The sequence below is a fragment of the Vipera ursinii genome, assembly GCF_947247035.1.
Source record: "Vipera ursinii genome assembly, chromosome: Z".
NCBI lineage: Eukaryota > Metazoa > Chordata > Lepidosauria > Squamata > Viperidae > Vipera > Vipera ursinii.
The window spans coordinates 51,997,285-52,019,194 of NC_139517.1; the positions used below are offsets into that span (position 1 = coordinate 51,997,285).

General features: G+C 43.1%; 1 protein-coding gene across 3 annotated transcripts in view; it reads right to left on the minus strand.

Moving 5' to 3' along the window:
- The window catches only part of GALNT1 (polypeptide N-acetylgalactosaminyltransferase 1), a 62,517-nt gene extending 61,325 nt beyond the window's left edge, over nt 1-1,192 (minus strand). For 2 of the 3 annotated variants that reach the window (XM_083377127.1, XM_083377125.1), the window contains exon 1: nt 672-1,192. The gene's annotated coding sequence lies outside the window, so the exon portion shown is untranslated. The remainder of the gene's footprint in view (nt 1-671) is intronic. The other variant, XM_083377126.1, reaches the window with a different exon arrangement.
- Between the last annotated feature and the right edge of the window lie 20,718 nt (nt 1,193-21,910).

The window sequence follows — 21,910 nt, forward strand, 5'->3', positions numbered from 1 at the left end:
AATTTAATAAATATTCCTATGGGATTACTCTCATGAAAAATATACTTCAAAGACAAGTAAAAAATGAGAATCAACAAATTCAGAATTTTACAAAATTGGGACTCTAAATGGATTCTGCCCATCCATACATGAGACAAAACATGTAATTGACTAAAGGTGAAATCTTATTTTTTTAAACATAAAAACTTTCTAATTACTAGTCACCACTAGTGATTACATGGACACAAACCACATTCTTTTTTTGGCAACAATAGGAAGTGGTTTACTGCTGTCTTCTCCCAGGATATTTTTCAATTGCCTAGTCTAATTTACAAGTCCTGGCATTCTCTATTAAATCTTGTCTTCAAGTTCAAATGGAAATCTCAGTGCATACAGTGACTTTAAATATATAATGAATGAATGAACCTTTATTGTCAAAGTACAACCTTGTATACATTGAGATTAGCTGAGCCTCCCTTCGTGCTCCCACCCCCCAACTCATAGTGACAAGAAATTCAATTTTAAGGGATGTAACTTTAAATACCCTCCAAATGCTTCTACATATATTGTCAAAAATAATCATACAATGCTTCTTGGTATATTAGAAGCACTTGAGCTTGCCTTTTTACTGTGATGAAGAAGAAACATATTTAAAAGGAGACTGTTACAGGGGACAATGCAAATAAACTCACCTCCATCAATTTTCATTCTACCCAAGATGATCTGTCGCCAAGAAGCGACTTCGTCACTGCTATTCCGCCAAGTAGTATTTCCAGGCGGCGGGCAAGGGAAATAAGAACGGCTCCAGAATCAGCTTTCTCCAAAATTTGTAAACGCCAGCGCTAACAGAGGCTTCCGCTCACAGGTTGTGTCTCGCTATCTCAAATGCTATGGGGACTTGGAGCTCAACGACTGAGAGATAACTAGGATCGCCTCAGAAAGGGTGATGCACATCTACGCTGACTCCTTAGGTGCCATCCGAACATCACTGTTCCACACCAGGTGCCTGCCCAGGCCTCACCGTTAACTCGATTCCTTTTCTTCAGCACCGCTTCTATTTAGCTGGCAGCCACTTGCTTCTCGACCACAGGGCGGGAAAGCCGTTAACAGCCCCACCTAACGAGCACGTTTGTCAGCTCCGACAGCTCATCGCCTTGAGACCAAACTTACCATTTTCAGAGTCACTGAACCCAACCAGCAACGCCTCCTGCCATTTGAGAGAACATCCTATTCCCGCCCACAATGACCGGATGTATTGGTCACATGATCCAGCTCGAGTGGCTGTCTCTGAAGAGAGTAAAAGTTGGGAGACCTGGCAGCCGGAACGGTAGATTCGTGGGGGCGTATCATAAAGCAGCGTTATCTTAATCCTATCCTACCGTACATTATTCTAATACATACGCATCTTAAAACTACACCAAATAGAACTTCATAATAGAAAAAAAGTATTTCTTTCCCCTCCATTATTAAAAATTACTCTATTTGAATCATTTTGAAAATGTTTTTTTTAAATTACATGGGCACGTATAGGATTCCAAAATTAGATTTAGATGAAATTGGAAACAGCCAACTTTTTATGTTGCTTTGCTCCATTCGGCAAGAACAAGACAAGAACATCCCGAAATGTCTACTCTAGGATAACAGGCGGAAGCCAAGGCGGGTTTACGTGGCAACGCTCGAATCATTCAAGAGGATCAAAGCCGGGGCTTTCCAGCGGTAATCTAATTGGTGTGTAAAAGAAAAGGACTCTACATAAATAGAGTACTATTAAGCCAATTGCCCCTCTTTCCGTGCACACTTGGAGTGCATTTTTTTTTGTCTAGTGCAGAGTTCAATAATCCGCAATACGTTGATTTTAGAGATCGACGATTTGATGCAACAAATGCTAAATTAGAACAGAGTTGGAAGAGGTTTTTATACCTTCCTCTCTGCTCAGTACAAGAATGGAATGCAAATTAAAATGCTGTATATCAAATAGGAAAAGATTGCAAGGTCCCAGTCCCTTACTTAAACTTGAGATACCATATCAATCTAATCAGATAACCCAAGCTGAGACTTCTTGAGTAAGCTGTCATAGTTCTGATAGATGAGTCCCATTAAAGAACTTCAAGGTAAGAATTCTTCCATAAAGAACATTTTATTCAGAAAACAAAGTATCAGCACTACATAGTTGAACCCAAAACTAAATTCCCTTCCCCCAGATAACGAGTTGCAATTCCCACCCCCTGGAAGCAGCTGTAAATCACATTCTCCAATTAGCCTGAATCACGGGGCAGCTTAGCGCTAGTGTCAAAAACGTCCACAAACTCCTCGCATACTGACGCCAAGTTCACCACTTGTGTCCGGTGGATTCCAGTGACTTGGATGCCCAGAGCATCAAGCCAATCAAGCCCAATTAAGCTCGTTCACTGGCCCTCCACCACAATCATATCCAGGGGCCCTGAAAACCCCTTGAATTTAACGGCCAATGTGGCCTCGCCTTTGATGGCAATTCGAGAGTTTTGGAAATCAGTCAGGATTATGTTGGATGACCTAAGCTTGGCTCACCTCTTGCTGCGGTTTCAGATGAAACAAGGTTTCGAGGGAAATGATGGACACGGCTGAACCAGTGTCCAGTTCCATCCTGCAAGGGATGCCTTGCAGCTTGACTTGAAGTCGCAGCTTGGGCTTAAGAGGGCGGCGAGCTCCTGTACGGCAAATGCTCTGACGGCTTGAGCAAAACCCTACACTAAGCTACCCTGGGACCTCTCCTGATCAGAATGTCCAATTGGCGGTCCTTCTGTCGACCTCTACAGACTGAAGCAATGTGGCCGGTCTTCCCGCAGGCTCGACATGTGGCTGTCTGGAACCTGAAGTCTGTACGTTGGTGGTGGCCGCCATAACCCGGACATCGAGGAAAGGAAACTGCCTTGTAATTAGTCCTTGGTTCTTTGTTGTTGTGCCATTGGACTTTGTCAACTTTGTGCTTGCAGTTGACGTCTTCTGCAAGTTTGGTGTTCTTGTGATGGATGGCCTCCTCGTGTTGAGTGCTTTTGGCGGGTCACATGGCTTTCACGGTCCCGCCAGTGGCTTCATCTGCCATGATTTCTTTCAAAGCTTCCTGGAGTGAGAGAGTCTCTTTCACAAAGAGTTTCTGCTGCAGCTCTCTGCTCCGAAGTCCACAGACGAGTCGGTCTCGAAGCCTTTCTTCTAAGTCCAAAAATTGACACAGGCACAAAGCTTGTCTTAACACCGCAATGAATTCCGTTGCCATTTCTTCAGGCTACTGAACTCTTTGTTCAAAGGCATGCCTCCAAGCTATCACCGATAACTTTGGGCTGAAAGTGGTCGCCGAGCCGTTTCTTCAGGTCCACGTACATAACAGACTCCAGCTGCACCAGTGCAACCAAGTTTTCTGTGATATTGAAGGTTGCAGGCCTGCAGACACACAGAAGCGTTGCGGCCTTCAGGCCATCTTCGGTGACCTGGTTGGCACGGAGGTAGTTTTCGACCCTTGAGATGTATGACGCCCATCTCTCCGGGTGAGTAACATCAAACTCCTCAAGCTTTCCGACTTTCGCCATCTTCAGGAAGTCTTTGCGGCTTGGGCCTCTCGTTGCTTCTTCCTGCTTCTTCGTAGGCCCTGGGACTGGTCTGCAGGGCTGGTGGTCGCTAGCGTTGCGTGCTAGGCCGACCGAGGGAGGAGAATGCTTTCCCTGCCAGGCGCCTTGGCTGGCCTCACCCCCTAGTGACTTTCAGCTCTTCCGAAGAAGCAGGATCCCACCTTCATCACCAGTGTTGTGTAGTGGGTTTCTTGGAAGCAGGAGGCGAGACAAGAAGGTTCAAACAGGAACATTGCTTTATTGTAGTAATAGGAACAGAACTAGTAACCAAGGCTTCTACGCAGCTCTTTATGCAGCTGGCCACAAGGCAGCGGCTAATAGGTTTGAAGGAACCTATTCCCGCCCCAGAGCCAATCAATGGTGGTCCTGGAGACTGCATGTCTGGGCAGCCTGCGACCATTACACAGACTCCCTGATTAAGCTATCTCAAACAGCATTCAAAGACACATGGAACAGTTCAAATAAAAGGCCCAATACATTACAAGTTTGTGTCCTTGAATCCCCATGGAGTTGCATTATTATTGTTGCTAGCTGAGCTCAAGCATTCACCCCATCCCCCCTTCTATATCTGATTCCTAAACAACAGAAAAAGCACACTGAAAGCAGAGTAAAAATGGTTGCGATATCCCTTAGTTGTCAGAGCAGGAACATCCATTGTCACAGCATTGACACAAGCAGCACTTTATTTGATCAAATTAAGCAGCTGGGTGGTCAACAATCTGGAACACTGGGAGAGTTATGTCCAGAAGTCCCACGCCTTAGAAAGTTGGTAGCTGCGTGCAGATCAAGTCAGCAAAGACGGGCTGAAGGCCACGACCCTCCTTTGTGTGTGCGGCCCAGCCACCTTCGATATTGCTGAGAATTTGGTCACCCTGGCGCTTCTAGAAACCGTCACGTATGCTGACTTCAAGAAGAAATGGTGCAATCATTTTGAGACTAAGCTATCGGTGATAGTGTGGAGGCATGCCTTCAAACAACGCAAACAACCCGGTGAGTCAGCGACAGAATTCATTGCAGCACTTTGCCAAGCATTGCAACTCTGAAATTTCTCCGACCTAGAGGAGCGACTAAGAGACCCCTTAGTCTGTGGACTCAGGAACAGACAGCTCCAACAAAAACTCTTTGCGAAGGAGACTCTCTCACTTCAAGAGGCCTTAAAGGAGGTCATGGTGGACAAAGTCACTGGAGGGGCTGTGAAGGCATTGCAGCCCTCCAAAAGTGCGCCATCTACAGAAACAGTCCACCACGAGGACGCTGAATGGGTGGAAGACACCGACTCCGACCACAAAGTCGGCAAGATTCAGCAGCACCACGAAAGAGGAATGAGGCCAGCTGACAAGGCAGTTCTGTTCCCAAGATGGCTGCAGAGGCCGCCATCAATGCGCAGATTGCCGTTTCAGAACAGCCACGTGTCGGGCGTGTGGAAAACCAGGCCACATTGCTACTCTGTCGAGGGCGTCAGAGGGACCACCAGCCAGACGAGTGATTCAGGAGAGGTACAGGGGCCCTGGGGCAACACCGAGTATGGTTCTGCTCCCGCTGCCGGAGCATTTTCCGCACTAGTGCCATGGACCTCTGAAACAGAAGATGCTACTGCAGGTCAAACATCAAGGGGTTCCATGTAAAATGGAACTGGACACAGTCTCTGCTGTGTCCATCATCTCCATCAGAACTTTTTGGCTTGTTTGCAGCCATAGCAACAGATGGGTCAAGCTATGACCATCTAATATTCTACTTACTGATTTCCAGAATTCCAGGGTGGCGGTCAAGGGCGAGACCACCCTTGCAGTGAAATTCAAGGGGTTTTCAGGCCCACTAGACGTTGTTGTGGTAGATGGCCAGCATACAAGCCTCATAGGGCTCAATTGGTTCGATGCATTGGGCATCCAAGTGACCGGCATTCACCGGACTCAAACAACAGATTTGTCTTCCATCTGCAAGGAATTCGCAGATGTTTTCGGCCCAGGTTTGGGAAAGTACAAGGGCCCTCTGATAGCTTTTAAACTTGATGCCCAGGTCGTGCCAATTCAGGTTAAGCCCCGCTGTGTGCCGTTTGCATTAAACCATAAAATCGATGCAGAGCTGGACAAGCTTGTTAGGGGGTTTTGCAGCTCGTGGACAGTGGGGAGTGGGAGACCCCCACTGTAATGCCACTCAAGGCCAATGGAGAGGTACAAATATGTGCTGACTACAAGTGTACCATTAACAGGGCACTGCAGCAGCACGCATACCCTGTCCCAGTCAGCCATATTCTGGTGTCATTGCAAGGTGGCTGCATGTTCGCTAAATTAGATTTAGCACAGGCCTACCAACAGTTGCCAGTGGATGAGGCCACAGCAGCCACCTAAAATATTGTTACGCACAAGGGGGACTTCCAAGGTCAAGCACCTTCAATTTGGGGTGAGTGTAGCTCTGGGGATTTTTCAAGGGATCATGGAGCGCACGCTCAATGGTATTCGGGGGTCTGCCCCTACTTCGATGATGTACTCATCGCCGGGGAGTCCACAGAAGTTCTAGCTGAGCGGCTTAGAGCCATCCTTCAGTGGTTCCGTGCTGCAGAATTTAGACTAAAAAAAGACAAATGCAAGATTGGGGTTCCATCCACAGAATTCCTTGGGTTTCGGATCGATGCTGAGGGCATCCATCTTGCAGAGTCAAAGCTGAAAGCGATTCAGCTGGCACCAAGCCCTAGGTCCAAGGGAGAGCTTCAAGCCTTCTTGGACCTCCTAAACTTTTATCATTCCTTCCTTCCTTACAAGGCCACAGTGGCAGAGACGCTACACTGGCTCTTAGACAAAAATATTCACTGGCTCCACAAAAGGAGTTTCCAGGCAGTCAAGGCATTGTTGTCCTTGAACTCGGTGCTCATGCACTTTAACAAAAAGCTGCCAGTTTGCATCGCGTGTGATGCATCCCCATACAGGGTTGGAGCTGTGGTAGTCACGGATGGAAGAGAGTCACCCATCGCCTATTACTCGAGGACCTTGTCCTCAGCAGACTGCAATTATGCGCAAATTGACAAAGAGGCCTTAGCCATCATGGCCGGGGTTAAGAAGTTCCATGACTATATGGGAGGTAGGCTTGTTCACAATGGACAAGCAGACACCTCAAATTCTGTTGCCATGAATGTTGAGGTGGTCTATCTTCCTTTTGGCCTATGACAACAGGCTGGTTCACAAACCCGGCAAAGAAATGGGCCACACAGACGGCCTTAGCAAATTGCCCTTGCTGCACGTGGAGCCCGATCTGGCTCCAGCTGCACACATTTTAGCAATAAAAGACTTGCTAGAGTTTCCCCTACATGCGGGAGACGTCGCTGCAGAAACAGCAGTCGACAAAATCCTAAGTCGTGTGTTGGCTTGCAGTTGAGGTCAGGAAGACTGGCATGGTTGGGACCACTCAGGACTGGTATTTATAGGTGACAAGTTATTTTCACCTCTACCCACTCTCCAGGAACAATGATCAGAGACAGGTAGTAGGGCAGCCTGGGCCTGTACTGGAATAGAAGACAAAACCTGCTCCAGATGATGCAAATACTAAGTAACATTCTTCTACACTGACATTTTTGAACCTTCATGTAACAAAAGCCTCCCATCCATCATTTCAAACAGGACAAGGCAAATTTCCCAGAGTTGAGGCCTGTATTGAAATGGCCTCACCACTAGATGTCACAACCTGTCCAGGCATTGTGTACCATCCACAACATCAGCCAAAACCAAAACACATAACTTCTCCCCCTCTCAACATTCATTTCCTTCGTGTACCTGCCTGCCCCATTTCAGCCTCCCATGTGCGTTCTCTTCTATCAACTTTATGAGTAATTTTTCCCCTTTTACTATTAATCTTTCTTTCCAACTTCCAAAATTATTCATAAGTCTCTTCTCCTTCTTACTAACAAATTCGGTTAACTACAGGGAGGGAAACCCCACCCTCCTCCCAGCTTCCACTAACATTCTCTTCTCTCCATCCAACATCCACCACGTCTCTCGTATCAACTTTGCTATGTCCATCCAAAAACAATCTGGCTGAACCTTTATCTGGAATTCTATCACTTCAAGTTCTAATCAGATTAGTTTAGTGCTGTTAACAGCTGGGCAGGTTTCAAATCAGCTGATTTTCCCCCCCTAGCTCAGTCCTTTTGTTATTCCACAATCAACATTCATGAAGAGATTTAAAAAACTTATTTTTCAGTACAGCTTCACAAAAGAAAAGAAAACCTTAATAAGGTATGCTAAGTTAATGTACTGAATATATATGTGTGTGTCTCTCTCTGTGTGTGTGTATGCAAAGACTGAAATTAGAGCATCAAACCTTTTGAAAATATTTACAAATCTAAGCAAAACAATTCAGAATCATTTTCCTAAGGTTCTTCCTTAAAGGGTTTCTAGGTCTTTTTATCAAGATCGAGGCTACCTAGGCCCCCCTTTTTATCTCAGACAGACCCTGCCTGATAACAGACTGAAACTCAACAAGCACTCTCCCTGTCGCTCCAGAGCAGACCTCTAACAATTTGTCCATCTCATTCTTTCATTCATGCAAACAGCACTTCCCACCTCCCCCTAATTCCAGAATGTTTTTTTCTACTTCTACTTCTTCTGTGTTCTTGTTTCCTCCTACCTTCCCTGGGACGAGATGGAAGTCTCCTTAAACATTCAGGGTTCAGACAAACTCAGGTCTGCTGGGCTGGCTAATTTAAAAGTCACCAGACACAATGGGTCTGAGAGCGCTCTTGACTTTATCTTTTGGTCACACCAGTTTTCCTGGATGTCATGCCTGAAGGTTGTGAGTTACAACGTTATTCATTCATAGAGAGTTTTAATGAAAAACAACCTTGAAGAAAAAAAAACTTTCAAGTCCCTGTTTGGTTCGCCAGAAATATAAGGTCCCAGTCCCTTACTTAAACTTGAGATACCATATCAATCTAATCAGATAACCCAATCAGAGACTTCTTGATCAAGCAGCACCTTACTTGATCAAATTAAGCAGCTGGGTGGCCAACAATCTGAAACACTGGCAAAGTTATGTCCAGAAGTGCCACGACTTAGAAAGTTAGTAGCATTGCTTTATAAACTTTGTTAGCCAATGAAAATTAAACAGCAGAGCCATTACATCATAAAGAAGACATCAATCATTTCTCTACACTCCCTTATTCCCTCCTTCAGTATATCACGTCTATATACGTTTTCCAAGCTTGCATGAAATTTCTCTGGTGCACAAGCTGATTACAAAAAGCAAGAAAGCAACAGTTAGACTAAACAATTTCCCTTTGTTCCAGAACCCTTCAAGATCAAAGAATATGGGACAACCCAGAAGAAGATGGACAGACAACATCAAAGACACATTACAGCATCATTAAATAACATTGATTGAAACCACCAGAAGAGCAAGAACCCGAACTTTGTATCTTTCTTGACATCAGAAGCAGTAAAGTGGAAGTAAAGAAGATGTCAGACAAATGGCTCTTTGATGATGCTACTTATTTTGGATAATGAAACAATCTCACAAAGCACAAAGGACTCCTAATTTAAACCCTGAGCTACAAATATTCTTTATCAGATGGCTCTCTAACTCTGCCTGGGGACCTCTAATGAAAGAAATCCCCTAAATATCTAGCTTTTTTCAGACTTTTCTGCAGTCACATTGCTCTATAAAAGTTCTGCATTCTATTTATTAACCTATACAAATTGTTTTACATTTTATTTTGTTTTCTGGCTGTTATTTTGTTGTTGTTGTTGTTGTTGTTGTTGTTGTTGTTGTTAGCCACTCATCTTCCAGTCATCTCCTTCAGAACTCTGGATGTTGTCCATCAGGTCGCAGTGATTTACATTCATGAAGATCAAATAGGTGTTCTCTAACCATTTTTTTCTTATTTTACTTTTTATTTTTAGTCTCTCTTTTACAGTTTGGTTTTTGGTAGGTTGTGCTATAGTTTCTTTTTGTGTGAAGACTGATACAAAGAATGAGTTAAACAGATCTGCTTTCTCTCTACTGCCTGTTACTTCCTTGCCATCTTCTCTCTTAAGTGGACCTACTGTTTCCTTGACCTTTTTCTTGTTATTTTCTTATTATTTATATGTTGAAAGAAACTTTCTTATTATCTTTGACTTTAGTTGCAAGTCTTTGTTCATTCTAAGCCTTTGCTTTCTTGACTTCATCTTTGTAGATTTGGGCTGATACTCTGCCTTAGTTATATGTCCCTCTTTCCATTTTTTGTACTTGTCCTTTCAGTTGATCAGAGAGATCTTTATACAACCATGCTGACTTCTTCTTGGATTTCTTTTTTCAGTGGTATTGTGCTGGACTGGGCTTTTGTGACCATATTTTTCAGAGTTTCCCATGCTTCTTGAGTTGTTTTCCCCTTTAAGATTTTCAGCTGTGGAATTGTTTTAAGGCTCTGAGTTTGTTAAAATCAGCTCTTTTAAAGTTTAAGACACTGGCTGAATTATGTTCTATTGCTTGTGTTTGCATTTAATCCAATATGACATGGTCACTCTTGCCCAAAGTTCCAGCAACTTCAAGTCCCTCTGTCATTTCTTCTCTGTTAGTAAGAATTAAGTCTAGTATAGCTTTTCCTTTAGTTCCCTCCTCTACCTTTTGGATGGCAAAGTTGTCAGCTAGGTTGGTTAAGAATTTGTTTGATCTCTCATTTGCTGCAGAGTTTATCTCTCAGTTGATATCAGGGTAGTTAAAGTCTCCCATTACTACTATGGTATATTTCCTATATACATTTGTTAGTTGTTTAGCAAAAAGGTCATCTATTTCTTCTGCTTGTTGGGTGGCTTGTAGTATACACCTACAGCAACCTCATTCTTTTTTTCCTTTTATATTGACACATACGGATTCTAGGAGGTTTTCATGCTTGGTTTTGTGCAGGGGTGTCAAACTCAATTTCATTGAGGGCCACATCAGCATTGAAGTTGCCCTCAGGGGGCCGGGTGGGTATGGCCTGGGTGGGCGTGGCCTACTGGGTGGGCGTGGCTAGAGTGCATATGGCCTACTGGGTGGGCGTGGCCAGCTCTACATCGTTCGCATCAAGGGTACTTATGGGGGCCTGGGCAGAAGTGGGGCAGATCTGAGGGTCTCTGGCAGAAGGAGGGTCTCTGGGCCAGGGCCAAGGCAGTGGGGGCCATTCCCTCACTGTTTCCAGGATGGCTTCACGGGCCACATGAAACCACTTCGCGGGCCGGATCTGGCCCCCGGGCCTTGTGTTTGACATGTCTGGTTTTGTGGATTTTGGTAGAGATGTAGTGATCTTTTATATATACAGTAGTGCAACTCCACCTCCCCTTTTCTTAGGCCTGTTTCTTTTGAATAGTTTGTATCTTTCCATCAGTATATTCCAGTTGTGAGTTTCATCCCATCATGTTTCAGTAATGGCAACTACATCATATTTACCTTCATGCCCTAGTATTTTAAGTTCACCTTGTTTGTTCCTAAACTTTGAGCATTCATGTATAGGCATTTGAGTTCTTTATGCATCTTGGGTATGTTACTTATGTCTCTTACTTTGTATCTTGATTTTCCATCCTTTCCATCACTTTCTACTTCACTGTGTTTTTCCCTTTTTTTCTTATTCTTTCTCTTTACTCCCTACTTCCTTCAGTGATTGGTTATCTAGTGGTTTTTGGTTGGAATGAAGTTCTAAAGTTCTTGAAGATTGCCCCCCCCCTCAATTTTAGTTTAAAGCCCTTCTGAAGATGAGCCAGTCGTTTTCTGAATATATTCTTTCCATTGCTTGTGAGGTTCACTCTATCCCTTGCCAGTAGCAAGGCATGGCACCATTTGTGCCATATAGTGCTATTTGTTTTACTGTAGCATTTCCAAATCTATTCTGTTGGTTAGGATTAATTAAAGAACAGTTGATCTCCAGCATTTCCTTAATCACAGCATAACATCATTTCACAAGTGCACACATACCAAACTTCCTGATGTTCAAGCACTTTACTGGCAACTATTCAGATTGTACAATGGAAAACCAAACTTTTACTTTTGTAATTATGCTAATGTGGCTTTGATAACAAGAAAGCACACATATTTTACCAGTGGCAGAGTGGTGAGCTGAGGAGACAACTGGACTTTCTTATTTTTCTTTGAAGACATTTCGCTTCTCATCCAAAGAGCTTTTTCAGCTCTGACTGGATGGTGGGGAACAGAGGGATTTATATTCCTTGCAGACAGCTGTTCTACATGCTCAGTTATTCTTTGTTTCAATTTTATACTTCTTTAGAGGCAAAAGAAAGGGTGCCTGGTTTCCAAATGAAAACAATTCTATGTCTTTGCTGGATTCCTCTACTGTCAACTCCTGCTGGTTTGCCTTTACAGTATGAGTTACTTCTGGCAAGACTTTAATTTCTTTGCTCTGGGCAGACCTTTTCAGATCTTCCAATTCTGCTTTTGTGAATACTTTATTTTGGATTATAATTGATTTGTTAGACTCTGTTCTTTCTGATTCTGGATGTTATTCTTTCCAGATCTGTATGTTTGTTTCAAATATCCTCTTCTTGTTAGACTTGATCTGTAATAACAGATTAGTGTTTCTTTTTCAGTCACTGTAAATTTGTAATGGGTAAAAACCTTTTCTTCCAATAGTTCTGCAGCTGCTGGCCCTGGTTGCTCAGCTGGCAGTCCTGAGGTCTGTAGCCCATTTTTTTTTATTTTAATCCCATTTATATCCCGCCCTTCTCCGAAGACTCAGGGTGGCTTACAATTTAAAGCACAAACCAATGTGCTTAGCAATAGCCTTCATTCTATGTATATGCCTGCTTATTAGGGCTTTCGCCCCCCCCCCCCGCGGCATTATTACAAAGTCAGCTTATTACCCCCAACAATCTGGGTCCTCATTTTACCTACCTCGGCAGGCTTCTTGAGAAGGGGTCTCACCACCGCTTCCTTCAAGGCGGAGGGAAAGACACCCTCGCTCAAAGAAGCAGATATCACTGCCTGGAACCAGCCTCGTGTCTTCTCCCGAGCTGAATAAACCAGCCAGGAAGGGCACGGGTCCAATAAACAGGTGGTAGAGCTCAGCCTCCCCATAATCCTGTCCACCTATTTAGAAGAGACTCAATGGATATTCCCTTCTTTTTTGGGTGACAGCCTCCCAAGTACTTCATTCTTTGTTACTTATCCAGGCAAAGTTAAAAAACAAAAACAAATAATTTTATTTTAAAAGGGAATGAATAGAATAGAATAGAATAGAATAGAATAGAATAGAGCTGGAAGGGACCTTGGAGAGGTCTTCTAGTCCAGCCCCCCTGCTCAAGCAGGAGAATCTATACCATCTCAGACAAGTGACTGTCTAGCCTCTTCTTAAAAATCTCCAATGATAGAGTGCCCATGATTTCTGGAGGCAAGTTGTTCCACTGGTTAATTGTCCTCACTGTCAGGAGGACAATACTACTACTACCAGGACTTTTTTAGGGAATCACATACATCAGGGTCCTTATCAAATATAGACTACCCATTCCAGGGCCTCATGTATAGCCTTTAATAACATTATTGTATACTTTTTTAAAGTAAAATTAGTTCTTGTATACACTGATGTGCTGCCACCACGTGGCTGGGTGGAGAAATCACAATGTGGGCAGTCAGACCCTCCTACCATATGATGTATTTCCTTTCCTCTCCCCTTTCTGGGATGGACTTCCTCCTCCCTCTTCCCTAGTGAGCCTTGCTTCATTAGCAGAAAACATGGGGTCCCAATATGCAGACCCTGGGAGCATTATCATCTTCTAACCTTGGAGACACCTCGGGAATATCTTGGAAATGCTGTACAACGTCATCTGAATTGCAATAAAGGTATTTCTATATAAAAGGTGTTTCTACGAGTTTAAACTATCTGGAGAGACCTGTTAAAGTTAATTATATCTGCTTACACAGACCATAGAAGTCTTACAAGAGATTAATTAAAGCACAACATCGTCGTTCCAGAATAGTTAGAAGATGATTTTAAATTCCTCTTGTCTGCATGTTGCTCAACAAACAAAAAGTTAGAAAATGTTTCTGCAATCAAGTTTAAAGTAATTTGAATTCCTTCTCTCTGCATCCTTGCTCAGTCAAAAGACAAGTATTAATTTTTACTGCCTGCAATCCATTGTGTATGCATGTTATCTGCAAAGCTTAAGTGAAAAAAAAAATCAGCAATTAATCCTTACTGGCTGCATGTGTTTACCTCAATCAAGTTTAAAGTCCAGTTAGAAATGTGTTTTAATTTCTAAAATCTGCAATTTAAAGTCTGTAACGTTTCTACAATCAAGTTTAAACAGTCAGGAAATGCAATCTGAATTCCTTCTTTCTGCATCTCTCATGTGCATGTTGTTTTGAGCAAGGCAGAGGTAACAAAGGATTTGTAGATAACATTCTGTGAACTCTTGTTTGAAAAGGCTAGTAAACATCTCATTGCCTCTCTGCCAGTTCTTGCCTGCAATTAGAATGACTGTTTGCACCTTCAAGTTTGTGAAACCAAAAGAAAGCTTAAAGAAATTTCCTGCCTGCATTTCAAATAGTCTTCCTCTAGAAGTTTCAGAGATTCACCTTTTGAAAAAGAACTCTGCTTCTCTGGCCAGCTATTAAGTGGTCAGAAGGATAGACAATAAAGTAATTTGTTGTCCTGGTAACCAGCTCTTGGTGGTTAACCCCACCTCAGGAATGCGAGCTGTGCAATAGCTTGTAAGCTTGATGTTATACAGAGAGAAAAGCATTCATTGATAGCCATTGTCTTCAGAGTTGAATTTTTCTCAAACAAAATTTTGCCAGCTAGCAATTTTTTTTCTCTTCCTCTCTCTTTTGCAAAATAAAGATTCCTGAGAAACAACAATAAAAGGGCCATTAAGCAATTAGTTGCTAAGTGACAGTCCAGGAGTCCTTGTGGCCAATCCGAAAGGCTTAAACTGTCTGCAAATTTGAAACACATCTAAAAGCTTGTATACAGAGAGAGACTTTGATTCACACTTATAGCAAGCTATGCAAGCATTTTTTATATGATAGGCAAATGATCTAAAATCCTAAAATAGATGTTTTAAATCTCCAAAAAGGAGATCATTCAGCAAGCAAATCAATCCTACCCAGCCCACTAGCTTAAACAAAGGAACGAGGGAGCAATTATCCTCTGTCAGTGACAAGTTACAGCCTACGGTTTAGCTCTCAACACGGAGAGGCAGTTCCTCCAAGGGTTTCAAACCGGCTCACAACTTGTGCTCATAGGGAAGAAGAGTTGCTTCACTTAATGTCCCAACTTAAGCTAGGGAAGGTACCAGGCTTGCATCCAAACAGCAACCCTAGTGGTCAAGAGGTGAAGTTCATTGAAGTTCTCACCTACACAAGCAGCATTCCAGTGGCTGCTCAGCAATTAAAAGGCTTGTCCTCAGGCACGTGTAGAGTGCCCCAGCCCCACTAGCTTAAACAAAGGAACGAGGGAGCAATTAACCGCTGTCAGTGACAAGTTACAGCCTACGGTTTAGCTCTCAATACGGAGAGGCAGTTCCTCCAAGGGTTTCAAACCAGCTCACAGCTTGTGGTCATAGGGCAGAGCACTTGCTTCATTTAATGTCCCAACTTAAGCTAGGGAAGGTACCAGGCTTGCATCCAAACAGTGACCCTAGAGGTCAAGAGGTGAAGTTCATTGGACTACTCACCTACACAAGCAGCATTCCAGTGGCTGCTCAGCAATTAAAAGGCTTGTCCTCAGGCACGTGTAGAGTGCCCCTAGTGGTCAAAGGGTGAACTTTCCTGAAGTCCCTAACCACACAAAAAGTGCCCCTAGTGGCCAACAGGCGAACTTCCCTGAAGTTTCTGACCACACAGACGGCGCCCCCTGGTGGTCAAATAGCAAAGTTCACCAAATTTAATCAGAAAATATCTAGAAAATTTCTGTATCTTTCTTAGCCATGGCGGAATGTCTCATTGATTTTGAAGAACCGGTTCAGCCAAACAACCCTGAATTGCATCAAGAAGTTGGAAGACCCAAGCGTACAATAAAACCATCCCAAAAACTTATAGAAATATATGAGGCATCTAAAGATGAATTTTCCAGTAATCTGTCACAGTTATGGGACAGAACCGCACACGCCATAACAATTTTGCTCAGTGTTGATGGTAATCCTGCTGTATTAAGAGACTCTAAAGATCGCTTATCTGCAGCTTATGAACGTTACCAGCGGCTGTCTACAAAATACATAGGTTTTTTGAATGACTCTAATGTAGATGATTCCTCAACAGAATTACTGTATTTTCTGGCATATAAGACTACTTTTTAACCCATGAAAATCTTCTCAAAAGTCAGGGGTCGTCTTATACGCCGGGTGCTGAAAATTTAGGGACAGGGCTGGCTGGAAAACCTGGAGCGGATCTCCCATTTAGTCTGCGCAGGGAAAGTGGGACCAATTGGAGAAGAAGCTGCAGTCTGTGATTTTTTTACAGGGTTTATAGGGTTTCCTGCCTTAGCAGGGGGTTGGACTAGATGACCTCCAAGGTCCCCTCCAACTTATTATTATTATTATCATTATTATTATTATTATTATTATTATTATTATTATTATTATTATTATTATTTCCACTTGCACTGTTTTATGTTTACATGTTTGATGACAAACAGCCTTATGTTTATAAGTGACAGTTTTCCTACTAAGCACCTGCATGTCATAAGCATTTGAATTAAAATTACCATATTAAAATCAAATCTGATGTTTTTTAATTTTTATTTAGTGTGTGTTGGAAGAGGGGTAGTCTTATACGGCGAGTATAGCCCAAACCCTATAATTTAACAGGAAATGTAGGGGGTCGTCTTATACGCCCAGTCGTCTTATACGCTGGAAAATACGGTAATTAAAATTGAGGATCTGAACCAGCAAAGAGATCTCCTGGTGCAAGGGGCAAAGTATAAGGCAAAAAAATGTATTGCTGACCTGCAAGAGACCAGATCTCATAGGTCCACATCAAGTAGACACACAGTAGACCGTATTGCCGACCTGCAAGAGACCAGATCTCATAGGTCCACATCAAGTAGACACACACTACACCCTGCTAGATCCTCTCATTCCAGGTCTTCAACGATATATCGCAAGATACTAGAGACCCGTGCGCTTGTAGAAGAAAAGGGCGTGCTTCTTTCCTTAGCCAGAAAGGAAGCTGAAATGAAAATCCTCCAAGCAAAGGAGGAAGCCCAGGAAAAAGTCCGTCAAGCACAGGAGAAAGCCCGTCAAGCACAGGAGAAAGCCTGTCAAGCAGAGATGGAAGCACAGGAGAAAGCCCGTCAAGCAGAGATGGAAGCACAGGAAAAAGCCCGTCAAGCAGCGATGGAAGCACAGGAGAAAGCCCGTCAAGCAGAGATGGAAGCACAGGAGAAAGCCTGTCAAGCAAAGGAGAAAGCCCGTCAAGCAGAGATGGCAGCCAAAATAAAGATTCTGCGAATTGAAGGAGAAGAAGCCGTTGCCCTAGCAAAGCTGAAGATCTATGAACAAGCAGCGAAGAAAAACACCGATGCGGAGTGCTCCATCCCAATAGAAGTGAAGGCTCCGATGGAGCACACCAGTCAATATGTGTTAAAGCAAAATGTTTGCAACGATGCAAAGCCATCTTCCACACTGCCTACAAACATCACAGTCACCCCAGAACTGCAAGGGCCTGCACTCCTTCAACACCGCAGCACAAGTGCATCTTCTGCACTTCCCACAAACATCATAGAGATCCCAAAACTGCAAGGGCCTGCACTCCTTCAACACTGCAGCACAAGTGCATTTTCGGCATTTCCCACTCACCAGTCAAAGACCACAGGTGCGTCAGCTGTGCTTCCCACAAACACCGCAGAAGTTCTGCACCTGACAGGGCCTACACTTCTCCTCCAAAACAACACAGGTGCATCAGCTGTGCTCCCACCAAACAGCACAGAAGTCCCGCACCTGCCAGGGCCTACACTTCTCCTCCAAAACAACACAGGTGCGTCAGCTGTGCTCCCACCAAACAGCACAGAAGCCCCGAACCTGCCAGGGCCTACACCACTTCTTCTTCAAAACAACACAGGTGCGTCAGCTATGCTTCCTCCAAACAGCACAGAAGCTCCACGCCTGACAGAGCCAACACCTCTCCTCCAAAACAACACAGGTGTGTCAGCTATGCTCCCTCCAAACAGCACAGAAGCTCCGCACCTGACAGAGCCTACACCTCTCCTCCAAAACAACACAGGTGCGTCAGCTGTTCTTCCCACAACCACCGCAGAAGTCCCGAGCCTGCAAGGGCCTATACCTCTTCAACAAAGCAGCACAGGTGCATCAACCATGCTTCCTACAGACAGCACTGAAGCCCCAAGCCTGCCAAGGCCAGCACCTCTTCAACGCCTAGAAACAGGTGCGCCAACACCTCAAATTGCATTACCTCTTGCCAATGACTACGTAACCACAAGCAATGATCAATGGTTGAATCAACAACCAGCACAAATTTTAGAGATTACACCACAGCTAAATGCTCCTGCAACATCATTCTATCCTGGTGTACCTGATCCTTATTCACCAGAGAACTCTCACACCCAAGAGGTCCCACAAGTTTCTTCAGCATCAAAGAGTGAGAGATCAGACCTCCCTGAGTACGCCAAACACGCGACTCGTCGAGAGCTCACTGCCAATAGCCTCTCAAAGTTTAATGACCATCCAGAAGACTTCAGATCCTGGAAAACAATCTTCAAAGCGGTTGTTGGTGATCTCAACCTTACCGGCAGAAAGGAACTCGACCTACTCTTTTCCTTTCCCCTATTCTCATATTTTTGCAGGTTTATAAGTCATCATGCCTGGACGAACAATGAACCCAGCTTCGACTTCGCTGAATCCAGTGTGCCTGCTCCATTACCATCACCAAGGTATGATAACACAGCAGCTCAACACAGAGACTCACGTGGAGCTGTGTCTACAAGAAAGATGGACATCTCACTTCCTGTATCATCTCCTCCTCTATGGAGTGATTCAGGTGGTAGCATTTCACCTCCTGTACCATCCTCTCCTCTTTGGAGTGATTCAGGTGGTGGCAACTCACATCCTGTACCACCTCCTCCTAAATGGAGCAATTCAGGTGGTGGGGACGAATACGCTACAGGTGCTGTGCTTCATATGGCCATTTTGCCAAACATTGAAAAGCCTTTGACAAGTGCACAGAATGCGATAGCAACAAACACGATACAGCTACGCATCCTGATCCACTTCCAGGCAATCCACAGCAACCACCTGTATCCAACCCTGCTTCAAGTTATGGCGGGGAGCAGCATGGCGGGGAGCATCAATGTCATGCTCCAGTCACCAACGTTTCATCTTCACCCAATCTCCAAGCTAGAGACCTTGTTCTGTTTAAGGACCAACGAGCTCAAGAATGGAAAGGCACTAAAACCTCCATAAGACTATCAAAGAACTTGTCTTGCCTCTAACCCTTGAACACTGAACTCGTTGCTTTCCCTGTTGAATCCTGCCTTCAAGAAGAAAAGTGCCTTCAACCTGATCCAGACTATTGAAGCCTGAAAAGGCAATTGTTATTGTTGCAATATATATGCATGTTCTTTTATATCTTTCAGGTCAACAAGCAAAACCTCAGCCTGAAATGGCAGTTTTATTATTGCAATATGTATGCATGTTTCCTTATATATCTCAGGTTTTATGTCCTATATGGACGCATGTTTACCTCTTATATCTCTCAGGTTTTTATGCCTCATATATCATGTTTATTTTTTTTATATATTCCTCAAGTTTACATTTATATGTATGCATGTTTATTTTATATGTTTTTCTCAGATGTATTACTTATATTTCTTAGGCGTTTTCTGACAACAACAAACCACAAACGTGTATTTGCATTTGCATAACTACCGTTATGGGATTTATATGGTGGTATTATGAAATACCAGACGGGGAGTGTGCTGCCACCACGTGGCTGGGTGGAGAAATCACAATGTGGGCAGTCAGACCCTCCTACCATATGATGTATTTCCTTTCCCCTCCCCTTTCTGGGATGGACTTCCTCCTCCCTCTTCCCTAGTGAGCCATGCTTCATTAGCAGAAAACATGGGGTCCCAATATGCAGACCCTGGGAGCATTATCATCTTCTAACCTTGGAGACACCTCGGGAATATCTTGGAAATGCTGTACAACGTCATCTAAATTGCAATAAAGGTATTTCTATATAAAAGGTGTTTCTACGAGTTTAAACTATCTGGAGAGACCTGTTAAAGTTAATTATATCTGCTTACACAGACCATAGAAGTCTTACAAGAGATTAATTAAAGCACAACATCGTCGTTCCAGAATAACTGATGCAATGGAGTTTCAAATATCAACATATTAATCAGGTAACTTCTTTAATAGTGGGGGGAATTAATTCAAAAACTGTAATCGTTTATAAATAATATTCAAATTTTCCATGATATCCTATGTATCTTGAATGAATGTACTTTGCATTAACATAATATCCTTGCTTGGACATATTTTTTGAAGAAGAGTAGCAGTGCAGACATTTTGAGTGTTTTTAGATCTTTTAATGGGAAAGAAAATAAATCAGTTTGTTGATAAAGTCATATTTTTTCTGAAATTAAGCTATAATTATGTTCTTTAAATTATTTAATAACATCTGATTCCTATATATATTGATCATCTCTAACACTTGCTATTGCACCTTACTGCCCCAACTTAGACATTTAGAAAAGAAAGACCCTTGACTCCATTTGGTTAAAGTGATAGTGTTGTCCCCAATTCAGGTCTGAGCCTTGGAGATGCTATGCCCTAAGTATTTAATCTCCTGCTATGCAATTTGGGCTTTTGCTGTTTTAGACACCTTATAGCAGGCATGTCAAACTTGCAATGTCATGTGACATCACACAACGTATCGCGACTTTTTCCCCCTTGCCGGCAATGGGGTGGGCGCAGTTTTGGCGTGACACATCCAACCCACGGGCCAGCAATTTGATATGCCTGCCTTAAAGCATTTCCTGAAGCCCCAGGAATAGGTATCTCACCAGTAGTCTGAGGAGCAATAGATAGATTCACTTCATCCTGTATCTATTAACCTCTTGTGTTTAGATCCCCCGATTTGGGTTTCCACCAGAGGTTTGGGATTAGGGGGAACAATGGCTCCTTGCCCATGGCCTCTTCATTATTCTTCTGCTCGCATAGTTATAAGCCACCAGGCATTCACTCTTCCAATATCCTTCCTTTCTGCCTCCAGCACACTGGTTGGGTCCCAAAGTGACCTTTCCTCTTCCATGCCCTCTACTACTTAAGATTCCCTGAACTCCTCCTCCTCACCATCTTTCCTGGATTGTAGCCCCTGTCCTCCCCACTATTCCTGCCTGAGGGAAGACAGCATTTCAACGAGCTTTCTGGATTTTTAATTTTCTTCTTGCTCAACTAAGACTTATTTTTGTCTATTAATACAATTATCTTTAGTGCCTCCTCACCTCTCTTCTGAATTGAAATACTTGCCTACTTCTTCCAACTGCCTTATTGCAAAACTGACTTTCCTTAAACTTTAGAGTAGATTCCACTCATTGGGAGATGGGCATCCCAAGTTATTTTCTAACTTGACCAGAACAGACATATACAGATTGAAAGCAAACTGAAAATGCAAAATCAGGTATCAGATGACACATTTACCCCACCTTTCTCAGGCAAGAGCTCAATGTTTTAACTAAGCAGAGGAAAAAATGGTTAAAATGAACAGAAAAATTTCGTTCTTTTTTGCAAGGCAGAAAGCCCTTGAATAAAAGAAAAGTAACAAACAACGAGAGAAGATAGGGAAAAAATGTTTAAAAGACTACACAGAAATCTCACCCCCTTTTTTCTACTCAGCATTTTTTTAACAAAATAGCTCTTTCTCTTTTTCTCCCTCTCTCTTCAGTAAATCACTTGCATTTTTCCATGAATTTTTCTCCCACATCTTCCAAGGGCCTTTCTCATTTCATTTTTCCATTTCCTTGCAAACACTTACTATTGCCCTTCTATTTATTTCACCATAAAAACCTGCAACTTACTGTTTCTTTGTAAGAAAGGGAATCAAAATAACTAGCCCCTTTCAGAGTCTGGGGTTTGGGGGGGGGTCAACATACACAGGCATTTACACATCAGCATACTCACATATTTGTCCTCCATTCAAACTGCTTGCATAAAAAATCCATATACAAATATTTTGTTTCATACTTTCTCCAGGCAAAGCAATCATTATTATTATTTTAGGAAGTTTTCACAAGCCAATAAGCTTTATTTTCCAAATCTTTTTTTAAACAAGGCCTTTTTATTGTTATTAGAGTCTTGCCGCTTTCCCAAGTCTTGGAAATGAAGCAACACACACATATAAACTACCTCCACACT